The sequence below is a fragment of the Elephas maximus genome, chromosome 6 (genome assembly GCF_024166365.1).
Source record: "Elephas maximus indicus isolate mEleMax1 chromosome 6, mEleMax1 primary haplotype, whole genome shotgun sequence".
Taxonomy (NCBI): Eukaryota; Metazoa; Chordata; class Mammalia; order Proboscidea; family Elephantidae; genus Elephas; species Elephas maximus.
The window spans coordinates 10,588,702-10,602,940 of record NC_064824.1 but is presented as its reverse complement, the minus strand read 5'-3'; the positions used below and the strand labels follow the sequence as shown (position 1 = coordinate 10,602,940).

Genomic DNA, 14,239 nt, shown 5'->3' with positions numbered 1-14,239 from the left:
CTTAACAGAACAGAGTAGAACTGCCCCCCTCCAACCCCTTAGGGTTTCCAGGGCTGTAATCTTAACGAAGCAAATCACCACATCTTTCTTGCATGAAGCAGCTGCTGGATTCAAACTGCAAACCTTTAGGTTAGCAGTTGAGTGCTTAACCACTGCACCACCAGGGCTCCTTTGTTCTCAAGGACAGTAACCCCATAATCCATGAGAAGGAGGTAAACACTGGGCTGTGGGAGGCCAGAGGAGGGAGACCATATTATCTCCAGAGTGGGGCTGGAGGGGTGTCCTGAAGGAGGTCACACCTGTCCTGTGTGCTGAGGAACCAGTGGAAGTCAGGAAGGTCAGGCAGGGATAGAGTGCTGCTAGCAAAGGGAAGGATCTGACCGTTTTCTGCGTGGAGGAGAGTGCCCGCCCAGATCTGGCTCTACGAGGAGTCAGACTTGCTAGAGCAGTGCTTCTAGCAGCATTGGGGTCAGCAGGGAGTATGTTACAAGTGTGGTCTGGTCCCTACTGTGGACCGATGGAGTAGGTGTGGGGTTCAGTGCTCTGTGTCATCCAGGTGATTCTGATGCTTGTGGAGGGCTGCAAATGTCTGTGCCAGAACTTAAATATCCAGGGCAGCAGAAGTCAGGAGGCTGCAGACCAAATCAGGAGGCTTCTGATAGCGGGTCCTCTTAAAATAAGACAAAATGTATTTCAGCTGCACACTGAGGTCAATAGGAATTCACTAAAGTATTGAAAGCAGGAGAAACGCTTGGTTAGTTTTGGTTTCTAGAAAGAGCACTGTGGTTTTAGAAAGTGTGTCTGTATTCCTTGCTAACCCTCCCACCATTTATCCGTGGAATCATCCAATTTAGTTACCTCTTGCCAAAGTGGTAATATCCTCACCTGGCCCCTCTTTTACTTACCCTGCCATTGATACATGGTGAGCATTTGTCAGAGTTCTGTGAGGACTGTGACCCAGAATACAGCTGTTAGGTATTTACTTCCTGGAATATATCATTTCTCCTTGTTTCTGAAAATTGACGTTTTAGGATCTGATTATTGTGGATGTAATTCAGTTCAATTTGTGGCTTCTGGAAATGGCGATACCTTGGCAGATTGCTCTAGAATATGAGGTATAGGCCAGCCGTGTGCTCAAGATGTCACCAGGATAAGGCAGGCCCTCCCAAACCTATCTTTTTAGGTCCAGATAAACCAGCACACACTCTTCCCTACTCCCCATTCCAGCCACAGTTCTCGGGGCTGGCCAACTTCCCATTGGGCCCATAATTGCTGACCCAGCTGTCATAGCTTGTTTTCTGAGAAAGACAGAGTTCTGGAGGCATATTCTGGTATATTTGATGGATGTTGGTAGCTTGTCAACAAACCAGCTAAAAAAAAGGGCTCCACTGAATAAAAGATTCCAAGCCTGAATTCCCAGGTGGGTTGAGAAGGGCTCTGGTGTGGGCCAATGACAGCAAGTCTGGTTCCTCACGGACCAGAGCTCAAAGCTGACAGGAAAAACTATCAATTCACCCCCAGACATCAGTGGCACTCCAACTCTTTGTTCACAGTAAACATAATTTTCAGTACAATTACATTGTGAAGCTCATCTCATTACACCTTGTATAAAAAAACGATTATTATTCAGACCATATACGGTCACTTGAGGGCTTTGGCTGGCAAAGCCAAAAACCACAGCAGTTTCCCCAATTAGCTCCAACTTGCACACATCACCTACAGATTCTGTGACTGCTTCTGGCCTTATCAGAAACCCACGATAACCTTGGACGAAATATAAAAATGCTGTAAATTTCCAAAGCTGACACAACACTTGGAAATAGGTTTTCTTACAGAATTTCTAATATTTCTGTGCATGATAACAGGTGAAAAACAGGCTAGGTCTCAAGATGACAACATAAAAAATCAACAAAGAACAAAAGAAACAAAGCTTGGAATTCTAATCCCAACTTGAGCAGATAGATTCTTTGGCTCTGACAGTCGTACTTGTCTCATAGTGTCTAAACTTTCCAGATTCCTTAGAAGCATAGACATCTCTCAGCACACTTAAAATGTGTAGTTCAACCGGACTGCTCACTAACTACAAACATTATACTAATCTTTGGAACTAAGGAACTCCCAGAGTAGCAGAAATTTGTTCATTGATTTACTCATAAATTCATTGGACATTGGACATATTCCATATTCTTTTTGGTCACTAAGTCCTGAAATTCAAAGATGATGGAGATGTAGGCCTTACTGAAAAGGGACTCAAATAGTAATACATCAACACAACAAATGAATCAAATGGAGGTTTCAATAAAGGGGTGATGTTTAACTAGTGATATTGATAAGGTTGCAGATGGATAGGAACTTTGTTTGACTTGACTTCTCTCACCAGGTACTACTTTGTCTCTTTTCCACAAATCAGAAAGGATGTAAACATTGGCAGATACTGATGGTGCAGGAGTTTTGACCTGTTCTGTGCTCCACTGCATATCTGTTGACCGGTGATGGAGTCAGTGTCAGCAGACCTATGATTTGGAATTGTATGCTAGCGATAGGTAGGTAGGTAGGTGGGTACGTAGCAATGTCAAAATGTGAGACCAGAGCTGTTTTTTGTTTTTCCCGTAAATCTAGTTGGCATTATCTGTGTAAAAAGATTTACCATGAATTTTTGTGTGTGTGGAAGTTGAACACTCTTGGTTAATGACTCTTCCTGGGTACAATCCAGGGAACAGTGTCAGAAGAATAGTCGGGGGAGTAATATTAAATCTCTCCCATGGTCACTCCAACAGGGAGTGAATGTAAAACCAACTGTAGGAGGCAAGGCCTTGATATTTGTGTGGAAAGCCAGTGCTGCATAAAGTGGTTGATCTAACTACCAGGTCATTTCCCCTTTTAAGATTTCCTTTAAAACCACCATCATTAGCACACGGGTCAGGGACCCAGGACCTATATAGTCAGTCAAATCACACACGGGAGAGCAGGCATTAATTCACCAGGAAAAAGTATTAGCTGTGGGTTGTCCTCTTCTTAGCTAGCCTTACAAAAGACTTGATTTTCTGGATCTATGTGTTTACAAGCATTTATTTGTCTGTCTCTTGTAGCATCTAATAGTCTGTAAGTTCCTAGTAAGTGAGGAGTGTTTTACTTATTTCTATATCTCTGAAGCCTAACAGAGAAGGGGCTACTGAGTAATGTGTATTGAATTTTTTTTTCTTCAGGTTTTCAGTCGGTCGTAAAAATCATAGAGAAACCATTGGTTTAGATAGCAAATCACAGATTTAAACCTAGCTGTTTCTATTATCCGTCCGTCAGTTTGTTACACTGTGGTGGCTTGCCTGTTGCTATGACGCTGGAAGCTATGCCATGGGTATTTCCCATACCAGTAGGCTCACCCATTGTGCAGAAGTTTCAGTGAAGTTTCCAGACTAAGACAGACTAGGAAGAAAGGCCTGGCAACCTGCTTCCAAAAACTAGCCAATGAAACATTATGGATCACAACAGAATATTATCTGACTCACTTGCGTTGAACATGTCATCAGGAGGAATCAGCTGCTGGAGAAAGACATCGCATTTGGTGAAACAGAGGGCCAACGAGTGTGAGGAAGGCCCTTGGTGAGATAGATTGGCATAATAGCTACAACAATGGACTTGAACATGCTAGTGATCATGAGGATGATGCAGGACCAGGCAATATCTCATTCTGTTACACATAAGGTCACCATGAGCCGGAGTCAACGTGACAGCAGCTAACAATGTTTTTATCGCATATATATATGTACATTTGCCTGTTCGTAGAAGAGATTTCTCAGTTATTCCTAAATGAACTAAGAGAAAGAAGGCTAGGCAGATACCTTTTTTTTTTTGAAACTAACCTAATAATAAGACAGAGCCCTGGTAGCTCTTAGTTAAGAGCTCAGCTGTTAACCAAAAGGTCAGCAGTTCAAATCCACCAACCACTCCTTGGAAACCCTCTGGGGCAGTTCTAAAGTTCTACTCTGTCTGATAGGGTCTCTATGACTTGGGAAAGACTCAATGGCAATGCGTTTGGTTTTTTGGTAATGCTAAGACATTTCTGGGCCTTGGTTTCCACATCTGTAGCAGGAAGTGATTATAATGAATGATCTTGGAGGTTTTCCCCACTTTAAAATGGCATGATTCCCAAAAAGTGATTCAAAGCTCATAGGGGGGTCTCCCAGCCTTCAGGCCTGACTTCTACCATCCTGTCCCTCCACTTCTCCAAAGTCTACATGTTAGAAACTGGGCCTGCTGAGGTTCCTCCTGAGGGGGCCGTATGGGCCTGAGTATACCGAAGATGAAGTTATAACTTTATGGCTTCTGCAGTAAGTGACAAATAACCTCAGATAAGGACAGCAACAACAAAACGCAGCTGAGGCTAGACTGATAGAGATTTATTTGGGGAATGAGAAGATGACTTCAGTCCTGAGGATGATAAATTTTGGATGACACCACTTGCTAGTAATTAACCAAACAGGAGCAAGATCTTACGTGGAAGGAGGCAACTTGATGTATAAAATGAAGTTTGTAACTCTAATGAGACTGGAAAGTTTGACAGATCACTAGACTTTGCCAGAATTTATGATGCTTTTTAAAATTAATTAGTTTCCCATATTTTAGGGAATTCAAATACAAGCCCCCAGACAGAACACCACAGAGTCTAAATTCTCTAATGACCTGGTGAAGGTGTTACAACCCTCAGGGCCTGGTGTATAGAGAAGCTGATCTCCTTTCTTTAAGGGATGGGGAGATGTGGTCCTGAATAAGACCCAAGTAGGGGTAAGAGAAGTGGGGAGAACTTCTGTAACCAGGCTAAATAAACAGACAAAGATAATAATGACCGTAGCTAACATTTCTTTGAATGCTTACCATATGTCAAACCTGTTTAAAGCAATTTATATAGAAACTCATGCAGTAAGCACTATCATTGCCTCCATTTTCATAGAAAGGGAAACTGGGTTCACAGAAGACATGGAGTTGCCCAAGACTACAGAGGTAGGAGGTGGTAAACCCAGGTTTCCATCTCTGGTGGTTTGGTCCAGAGCTTATAGGTTTAATAGTAATCTATATTGTCTTTAAACTTAAAATTAGCAATCACAGACATGAACATGAACGTGGCAGTGCAGACTAAGACTGAGTTGAATCTCAGAGTTACACAGGAGTTTGAGGCAGTGATTTTAAATTTTGGCTACATATAATAATCACCTGAGAATAACAAAAAATATCTGTGCTAGGGACCCTGCCCAGTGACGATCATTTAGTTGGAGTGTGGCCAGAGAAGCTATTTTATATATATGTGTATATATATACATATATTCCTGGATGATTCTTCTACATATTTAGGGTTGGGAATACAGGTAAGGGATGGAAGGGGGAGGGTGTCAGCCTAGTAGTTCCTGGCCAAGGCAATAGATAAACTTTGCCCCTGGGACATCTTTGCTATAGGTGCTCAGAAATTACACGTTGCTTAGTTTGATTTTGTGAATAAAATAATAATCTGGGTGCCCTTTAGAAGATTATGGTATTCTTACTCCAATAAAAAGTCCCCATGGCATACAAATAAATGCTTTCAGATACTGATCATTGCTAATACAAGGCATAGTGGAAAGTCAATGCAGGAACCATATAGAACCGGGTTCAAATCCTGCCTCAGAATATATTGTGTGACTCTGAGGAAGTTTGTTCATTCAACAAATTGAATTGCTATTAATTGAAATGGGCCTAGTCTTATGCTGAGAACTTGGTATCTAGGTAGAGATGGTCCTTGCTCTGATGGAGCTCATAATCTGGTAGTTGAGACAGGTAATTCACAATGAAATAAACAAGTACATAGATGTTTATAAATATGCATATACAGTGAAACCTGTGAGAGCCGGAACTTGGCAGCTGCCTTATTTTTCTAGGTCTCACAGGTGTTCTGCCTTTGACAGGGTGCAGTCTTACCACTTTTCTGTCACTCATTTTAGTGGAAAATATTTGTGTTTTCCTTGTCTGACAGGTTTCCAAGTTACACAGGTTTTACTGTATGTGTGTGTGTGTATATATATATATATATACACACTGAGAGAGAGAGAGCAAGCCTGGGTATTGCAAATGGTTAAGCGCTTAGCTGCCAACCAAAGGTTGGTGGTTTCGAGCCCACCCAGAGGCATCTTAAGAGAAATACCTGTTGATCTGGCTCTGAGTGCCTCTTGGAGAAAATGATATTAAAACTGAAACAAATTAAGAATTGAGCAGAAGAAGGCAGGGTGGGGTCTTAGTCATCTAGTGCTGCTATGACAGAAATACCGTAAGTGGATGACTTTAACAAACAGAAGTTTATTCTCTCATAGCCTAGGAGGCTAGAAGTCCAAATTCAGGGTGCTAGCTCCAGGGGAAGGCTTTTTCTCTGTTGGCTCAGGAGGAAGGTCCTCGTCATCAACCTTCACCTGAACTAGGAGCTTCTCCACGCAGGAACCCTGTGTTCAAAGGACATGCTCTGCTCCTGGTGCTGCTTTCTTGGTGGTATGAAGTCTCCTTGTCTCTTTGCCTGCTTCTCTCTTTTATATCTCAAAAGAAATTGGCTCAAGACAAAATCCTGTCTTGTAGATTGAGTCCTGCCTCATCAACACAACCTTTGTCCATCTCACCTCATTAGCGTCAAAGAGGTGGGATTCACAACACAGGAAAATCACATCATCAGTTGACAAAATGGAGGATAATCACCCAATACTAGGAATCATGGCCTAGCTAAACCGATACACAAATTTTGGGGTGGGGGGCGCGAGTCAATCCATGACAGGTGGGGATGGGGCATCCGAGACAGAGGGAACAGCATATGCAAGGGCCCTGTGAAGGGAACAAATTTGTCATGATTGAGGGCCAGACATAAACCCAAGTGGTCTTGGTCCCTGATAGAGAAGGGACTGTGCTAGACTGTGTGTCCTGTGACTGAGGCACAGTGAGAAGCCACTGAAAGGTTTTCAGCAGGCATAGGCTCAACTCTGTATTTTATGATCCTGCTGGCTGTCACAAGAATAATGGCAGAAAGAAGGAACTAGTGAAAGCGGGTTGTTCAGTCAAAATTCAAGTGATAGAAGATGGTAACTGAACGGAGTTGGTGTCTGTGAAGATGAAAATAAATGGGCATGTTTGTGATGACTGTTGGAAGTAGTACTGACAGAACTTATTGATGAATTTACTGTGGGAAGTAAGAGAGATGAGAGATTTCAAGAAAGACTCCAGGTCTAGTTTGGGCAAACTGATATTTATTAAGAAGATATTGAGTATGGGAAGAGGGTATAAGTTGATTAAGTGCTCCCTTTGAGATATGTTAAATTTGAGCTAATTATGACATAACCAAATTGAGATGTCAGTCAGATAAATCATATATTCTTAGAGCTCAGAAGAAGCATTTGGCTTGGGATGCAAATAACTAAACTTTCTTTGAAAGTCACTTGACCTTCATAAACTTCAGTTTCCTTTTCTATAACACATAAGAATAATGGTTCCTACTTTAAAAGATCACTGTGAGGTTTGGAGTGTGTGTTGCACAATATTGGGCATACTAAATGGTGGGGAGTGTTGATAATGCTCATGATGGTGGCGATATTAATGACAGTTAATAATTTAATGAAGGAAAAGTTGCTACAAATAGGGGAAATACTTTTTCTCTCCTCTAGGAAGAGTTTTCAGTAACCACAACTCAGGATGGTTCTCCTCATGTCTCCGTTTCTTTTCTCATAGTCTCACAGGACATGCATTATATTATACAATCCTCTTCTGACATTCTTATTTCAGTTGTGCGTATTTCTATCACCAGCTCAAAGATAGAGCAGGATCCATGTCCTTTTTTTTTTTTTTTTTTTTGCTTGGTTCACCAAGATAAGTATGTTTGGCCAAAGACGAATTGACCTGGGAATTGATGAGAGAAAACTTCCATGTGAAACTGAAGACTCAGAGACCCAGATAATAACAGAGGTGACATAGGAGGGAAAACTGCAGTGGAGGAGGTATGCAATGATTCTTAGGAGAAAATCATGTACAGACATGCAAAGACTTGGCTGCAAAATTCCACATATATTAATATACATGGAAGATGTGTAATAGATAAATATGAAATACAAGAAAAGGGTTAAACTTGTTCAGAATAACTATCTGTAAGAACATTAAAATTATTTTCTTGGTTTACCAGGTACACTCCATGGAATTATTTAGCAGTAATAACCTTTTTTTTTTTTTTTAATAACCTTAATATGAGAAGACCTGTGTTTGGGTCTTCGTAGATTGCAGTGGGAGCCTGTATCTTTTCCCCAAGTGGAGCATAGAAGAAGGGAACCTGGAGATGGCAGGAAGCTGAGATCCCAGAGACTGCGACAAAAGAAGTGAAGACAGCAGAAGGCACTGCTGTGGATCTGAGAGGGCTCTTTCCTGTTGGAGGGTGTGGTTAATGTTTTCCAAAAAAGCAGAATATAATGGTAATGGATGGATTTCTGTACGGATATACACCTACATTAGTACTAGCTATCGTTTACTAAGCACAAACTATCAGCTAGATAGTCTTCTAAATGCTCTACACATGATAACTCAAAATGTCTTTAAAGTAATTACCATTGTCATTGTACAGATGGAGAAACAGGGGATCAAAGAAGTTAAGGGTTTCTGCCAGAAGGTTCGTCTTTTAAAAGAACAGACCATCTGATCAATTGTTCACATCTTAATGATAGTTTAATGTAGCAGATGTCTGCATATGCAAAAAGAATCTGTTGCTCTGGACTTCATTGTGACCAGTCCCAAAAGAAGGCCCTGGTGACATGAAAGTCACACTGGTAAAATGAAAGAGGCCATCCTGGCATTTGTAATAGGAAATAAAGACTTAAGGAAAATAGAGCCACGGTTTTGCTCCAACCAATTTTAAGATAGAATATATCTGAATAGATCCTTGAGGCTCCAAACACCTTCAATTTTAAAATTGCAACCATGAATAATCTCAAATATCCAATAAGAAAAAATGTGAAGTATTTAAAGGATTCTGATAAACTCATACTTACAGGACCTATAAAATGGATACACATGTGAGAAAGGAGGACCTCATTAGGAAGAATACTGTAATTCTTAAAAATACATTAAAAATTTTAAAGTAAGGATGGCTAATTTCTAGATCCAACAAATTAAATAATTGCTCATTAAGTATTCCCTGATCTAAGTCCCAGGAAGGAGATAGGTAGGTCATGGCCCCCACCTTTAGAGAGCGGACTACTGATTGCACAGGCAAGTACCAGGCATTTTCGGGATAAAAACATAAGACTTAGGGTTTAACTATAAAACACAAAAGTGGCGCACATGATGAGGTCTGGGCATCAAGAAGGCTTTAAATGTAGGTGAATGGAAAGTAGGAGTCACCCAGGTAGAGGAGAAGGGGGACATTTCAGACCAAGGCAGCAGCAAGTGTGAAAATGTGGACCCAGGAGAGAAGCTCACAGTGAAGTGTGGAAATGTATGTGTGCATGTAGTGAAAGCTGATGGCAGGGAGGACACAGGAAATTAAAGTGGAGAGTGGACAGAAGTCCTTTAGAACTGTGGACTCTGCTACAGGCTATAAGCAGCCACCGAAGGGGACTATTCAGCACTCATTTCAGAAAGCCCTCAGAAGCAGGAGGCCACAAGGGCAGCTACTGAAGTGCCAGGTGAGGCAAGGTGATGACTTAGGCAGCAACACGCAGGCTTTGCATAAATAAATGTGGTCAAATGTATGAAAGAAAAAGATGAATGAGTGAATGAAAGGATATGCTTACATTTCCAAAAAAGAATGAGTCTTAAAGCTTAAGTTGTAGAGCTGTAAGGTTTCTACCAATCTTTGGCAAAATACTCAAATGGGATTTCAAGGCAATGGTTTAAGAGTCCATAGAAAAGAAATTAGTTTCCTTGAAACTACAGTGCGTTAGTTAACAACAAGTAATTCCAGATAAACTTGGTTTCCAAAGCTGACAGAACAAGATTGGACGGATATGTGTGTCCATCCATTCAATAACTATTTACTGAAGACTTATTTGAGTGACTAAGTGCGGGTACCTAGCAGACACTGTGCCTGTCCCTGTGGGACTTATTTTCTAGAGATGGAACTTGGAAAGCAGACATCAAACAAGTAAGTAGAAACAAATGAACAAAATTCTGGTTTGTGGTAGGTAGGATATAAAAGAAAATAAAAGTGTGCCATGAAATCGTGGGTTAATGGTTGGTGCTCGGGAAGCGGGGGAAGGCAATGGCAGATGGGCGGTCAGGGTGTACTTCTCTGAAGAGGTGCCATTAGAACTGAAATTCACAATGAGGGAAGGAGCCAACCATATAAATTCTGGGAAAATTTATTCTTAGCCTTGGGAAGAAAAAGTGAAAGGCTTTGAGGTAGAAATACCTGCCATGTTTTGGGAACAATCAGAACCTCAAAATAGCCATAAAGAAGTAAGGTCAAGTTGAAATGGTAAGCAAGAAATGTTTGACAAGGACTTTTTAAGTGTCAGAAAGGATTATCCATTTTATTTTAACTGAAATGGTCAGGAGAATGGCATGCTTTATCTATCACTTATAAGGATCACTGGCTGGAGTGTGAAGAATGAGTTAGGGCAGATTGTGGCGTGGGAGCAGGAACTTCAAGTAGAAGGCTGTGTAAGGGATATAGGTGAGCATGACAGATGCTTCAACTCACAGAAGTGAGAAATACATGTGCTTAGGATACGTTTTAGAGGAAAATCCAATTGGTAGAGCTAATATGAAGGAAGAATACTTTTCCTAGTGATGCTGTCTCCTTGGTTTTTCCCCAGGTAGGGGGATGAATAGTGGTGTCATTTGCAGAGATGAGGGACACGTGAAGGAGCAGCTTGGTGAGGGAATGGCAATCAAGAGTTCTCTTTTTGTCATGTTAAATGGGAGATATTTATTATGCTTTCAAGTGGAGATATCAAGTAGGCAATTGTATGCATAATTCTGGTGGTCGCGCCTGGGTATACAGATATGGGGTGACAATTGCCATCGTGTTGACTACCACTCATGGTGATCTTATGCATTACAGAATGAAACGTTGCCCAGTCTTGTGTCATCCTCATGACTGTGGGCATGTTTGAGTTCATCATTGTGGCTCCTGTGCCAGTTCATCTCACCAAGGGTTTCCTTCACCCCCTCTGGCCTTCTACTTCACCAAATGTGATGTCCTTCCCTAGAAATGGATCCCTCCAGACGACATGTCCAAAGCAAGTGCATCAGGCAATGTTCTATTGTGAGCCATAGGGTTTTCATTGTCTGATTGTCAAAAGCAGCTCGTCAGGCCTTTCTCCCTAGCCTACAAGCTCCAATGAAACCTGTCCACCGCAGGTGATCCTTCTGGTATTTGGAATTCCAGGGGCATAGCTTTCAGCATCAGAGCAACACACAATCCACCGCAGTATGACAAACAGACAGGTGGTAGGACCAGCCTACAGATGGTATTTAATTTTAGCTAGGGTTGCTGTGTAGATGGAGAGGAATAGAAGACTGAAACTGAGCCCTGAGATCCCAATATCACAGAGGTGCCGTGAAGAATGAGAAGGGCAGCCGGGGGAAAGGATGAAAAGCCTGAGTATGTAGTGTCACAGAAACCAAAAGAAGGAAGGGCTTTAGAAAAGTGGAAGTAGCTAATCGAAGCAAATGCTGCTGAGAGGTTTTGTGAAATGACAACATGAAATGACCATTAGATTTTGCCACACGAAGGTCACCGGTGATCTTGAGGGAAGAAGTTCCCATGGAGCAATGGCGTCTGAAGATGATTAGAATTAGTTTGTGTGAGAAGGGAAGTGAGCAGATGGAAACAGAAACCAGAGACAAGTGTAAGGGAGAAGCCATTGTGTGAAGAGAAGAAGAGGAGAGGGAACTGCTAAGTAGAGCCATAGGGTCATTGTTTGTTGGTCTGTTGGTTAGGATGTTTGTTTTTTTTCATTTTGTTTTCTAAGATGACAGAAAATACACCAAGGTTTGACATTTATAGGAATGATCTAGTAAAAGGGGAGATATGTTCATGAGATGAGAGAGGTGGTAATAGAAACAAAATCCTTGAAAGAGATGATTTGATCCGGGAGCAAGCTCAAGGGATGGCTTTAGATAGAAACTGAGAGACATGTCCGTCCCTCCCCCTGTCACCAAAGGGAAACAGCACCAAGGCACCAGGATTAGTGGTTGGAGATTATAGAGTGCCAGCTTGAGGTTCTCCACAGAGAGGGGCATTCTGTGCCTGACAGCTCCCCAAGATAGTGAACACCCTATCACTAGAGATGTTTACCTGAAAACAATCAATTATCCTAAGAAACGCGTAGACTACCTGGGAAGATGTATGATTGGGCTACTTCAAAGTCAGGAATTCTTACCTTGGTTCATGAGTGGGCATTAGTGGATACTGTAGATAAATGAGCTGTAGAAAAATGGGCGTGTGAGGGTGGTCATTCGTTACATGAGAAGGTCCCTAGCTGTCATCAGATTCTCAAAGGGGTCTGTAACCAGAAAAAAGCTAACCATGCTGCTGAAAGGTCCCTTTCAACCTGTAGTCCATGATTTAACTGGATTCTACAAATGTTTCTGCAAAAAACAAAGAGTGTGGGTTGAATAATGGGCATTTAAAAATGAGGAAAACTGACAGGACTGGGAGAAAATAAAAGGATGAGGGAAAGTCAAAGGGTAATATAAGTCATTAGGCCAAAATAGGTGGCCTGGAGTAATAATATATATAACTTTTTGTTTCAGAATGAATGCTTCAGGCTGAACTTAAAAATAAACCTCGTAGAGTGGCATCTGGGGTCTTAAACGCTAGAAAGCAGCCACCTAAGATGTATGAGTTGGTTTCAACCCACCTGCAGCAAGGAAGAATAAAGAACACAACGTAATTATTAGCCCAAGAGACAGAAAGGACCACATAAACCAGAGACTACATCGGCCTGAGACCAGAAGAACTAGACAGTGCCCAGCAACAGCTGATGACTGCCCTGACAGGAAACACAAGAGACAATCCCTGAGGGAGCAGGAGAGCAGTGGGATGCGGACTCCTAATTCTTGTAAAAAGACCAGACTTAATGGTCGGACTGAGACTAGAAGGACCCCAAAAGTCATGGTCTCCAGACCTTCTGTTAGCCCAAGACAGGAACCATTCCCAAAGCCAACTCTTCAGACAGGGATTGGACTGGACTATGGGATGGAAAATGATACCAGTGAAGAGTGAGCTTCTTGGATCAAGTAGACACATGAGACTATGTTGGCATGTCCATCTGGCGGGGAGATGAGAGGGCAGAATGGACAGAAGGAGAGAGAGTGGAGGGAAGGAGTGTGCTGTCTCATTAGGGAGAGAGCAATTAGGAGTGTAAAGCAGGGTGTATGTAAGTTTTTGTATGAGAGACTGACTTGATTTGTAAACTTTCACTTAAGGCACAATAAAAATTAATTAAAAAATAAAATAAACCTCCTGGTAGTGACAACTTATTATCAAGAGAAGAGGGAGCAGGAGCATCTGGATGTCCCATGTTGGAAAAATATACTCTTATTGAACTAAATCACCAAGGGATCTGTTCTAAAATACATTCTTTTGGGAAGTGCTTGTTCACAGTGAACATAATCCTTCCGCAAGTAAATTTCATCTGTGCAGGACTTTCTTTTTCTTAGCTACGTATGTCCACAGTTTACCCAACAAGCTTGTTAACATACAGATTTTTGGGTCCCCATTCCCAGAAATTATAATTCACTAAGTATGGAGTGGAGCCTAGGAAATGGCCTTTTGTGTGTGTGTGTGTGCCTTTTTTTTTTTTTTTTATTGTACTTTAGATGAAGGTTTACAGAAAAATAAACTAGCTTCTAATTAAACTATTAGTATACATACTGTTTTGTGACTTTGGTTACCAACCCCATGACGTGTCAACACTCTCCCCTTCTCGACCTGGGGTCCCTATTACCAGCTTTCCTGTCCTCTCCTGCCTTCTCGTCTTTGCCCTTGGGAAGCGGCATTTTTAAGGAGTCTCCCAGACTACTCTGAGGCAGGCAGGCAGCAAGCTGATCACACTATGAAAAATAGTACAAGCTTGTAACCCACTGGGCATGCCTTTAACCAAAGACAGGAATCAACTGAACCAATTTATATTAAAGTGCTAGTGATTAAATGTGTTCATTCATTAGGGGCCATTGGGTTTTAGCATATAAACAGGAGAATATCACTGCTTAAGGCAGGAAAAAAACCATATGATGAAATTTTGGT

At 41.7% G+C, this 14,239-nt stretch overlaps 1 protein-coding gene across 1 annotated transcript in view; it reads right to left on the bottom strand.

Annotated features, from left to right (window-relative positions):
- CNTNAP5 (contactin associated protein family member 5) overlaps positions 1 to 14,239 on the bottom strand; it is a 1,201,383-nt gene that overhangs the window by 709,210 nt on the left and 477,934 nt on the right. The window lies entirely within an intron of this gene.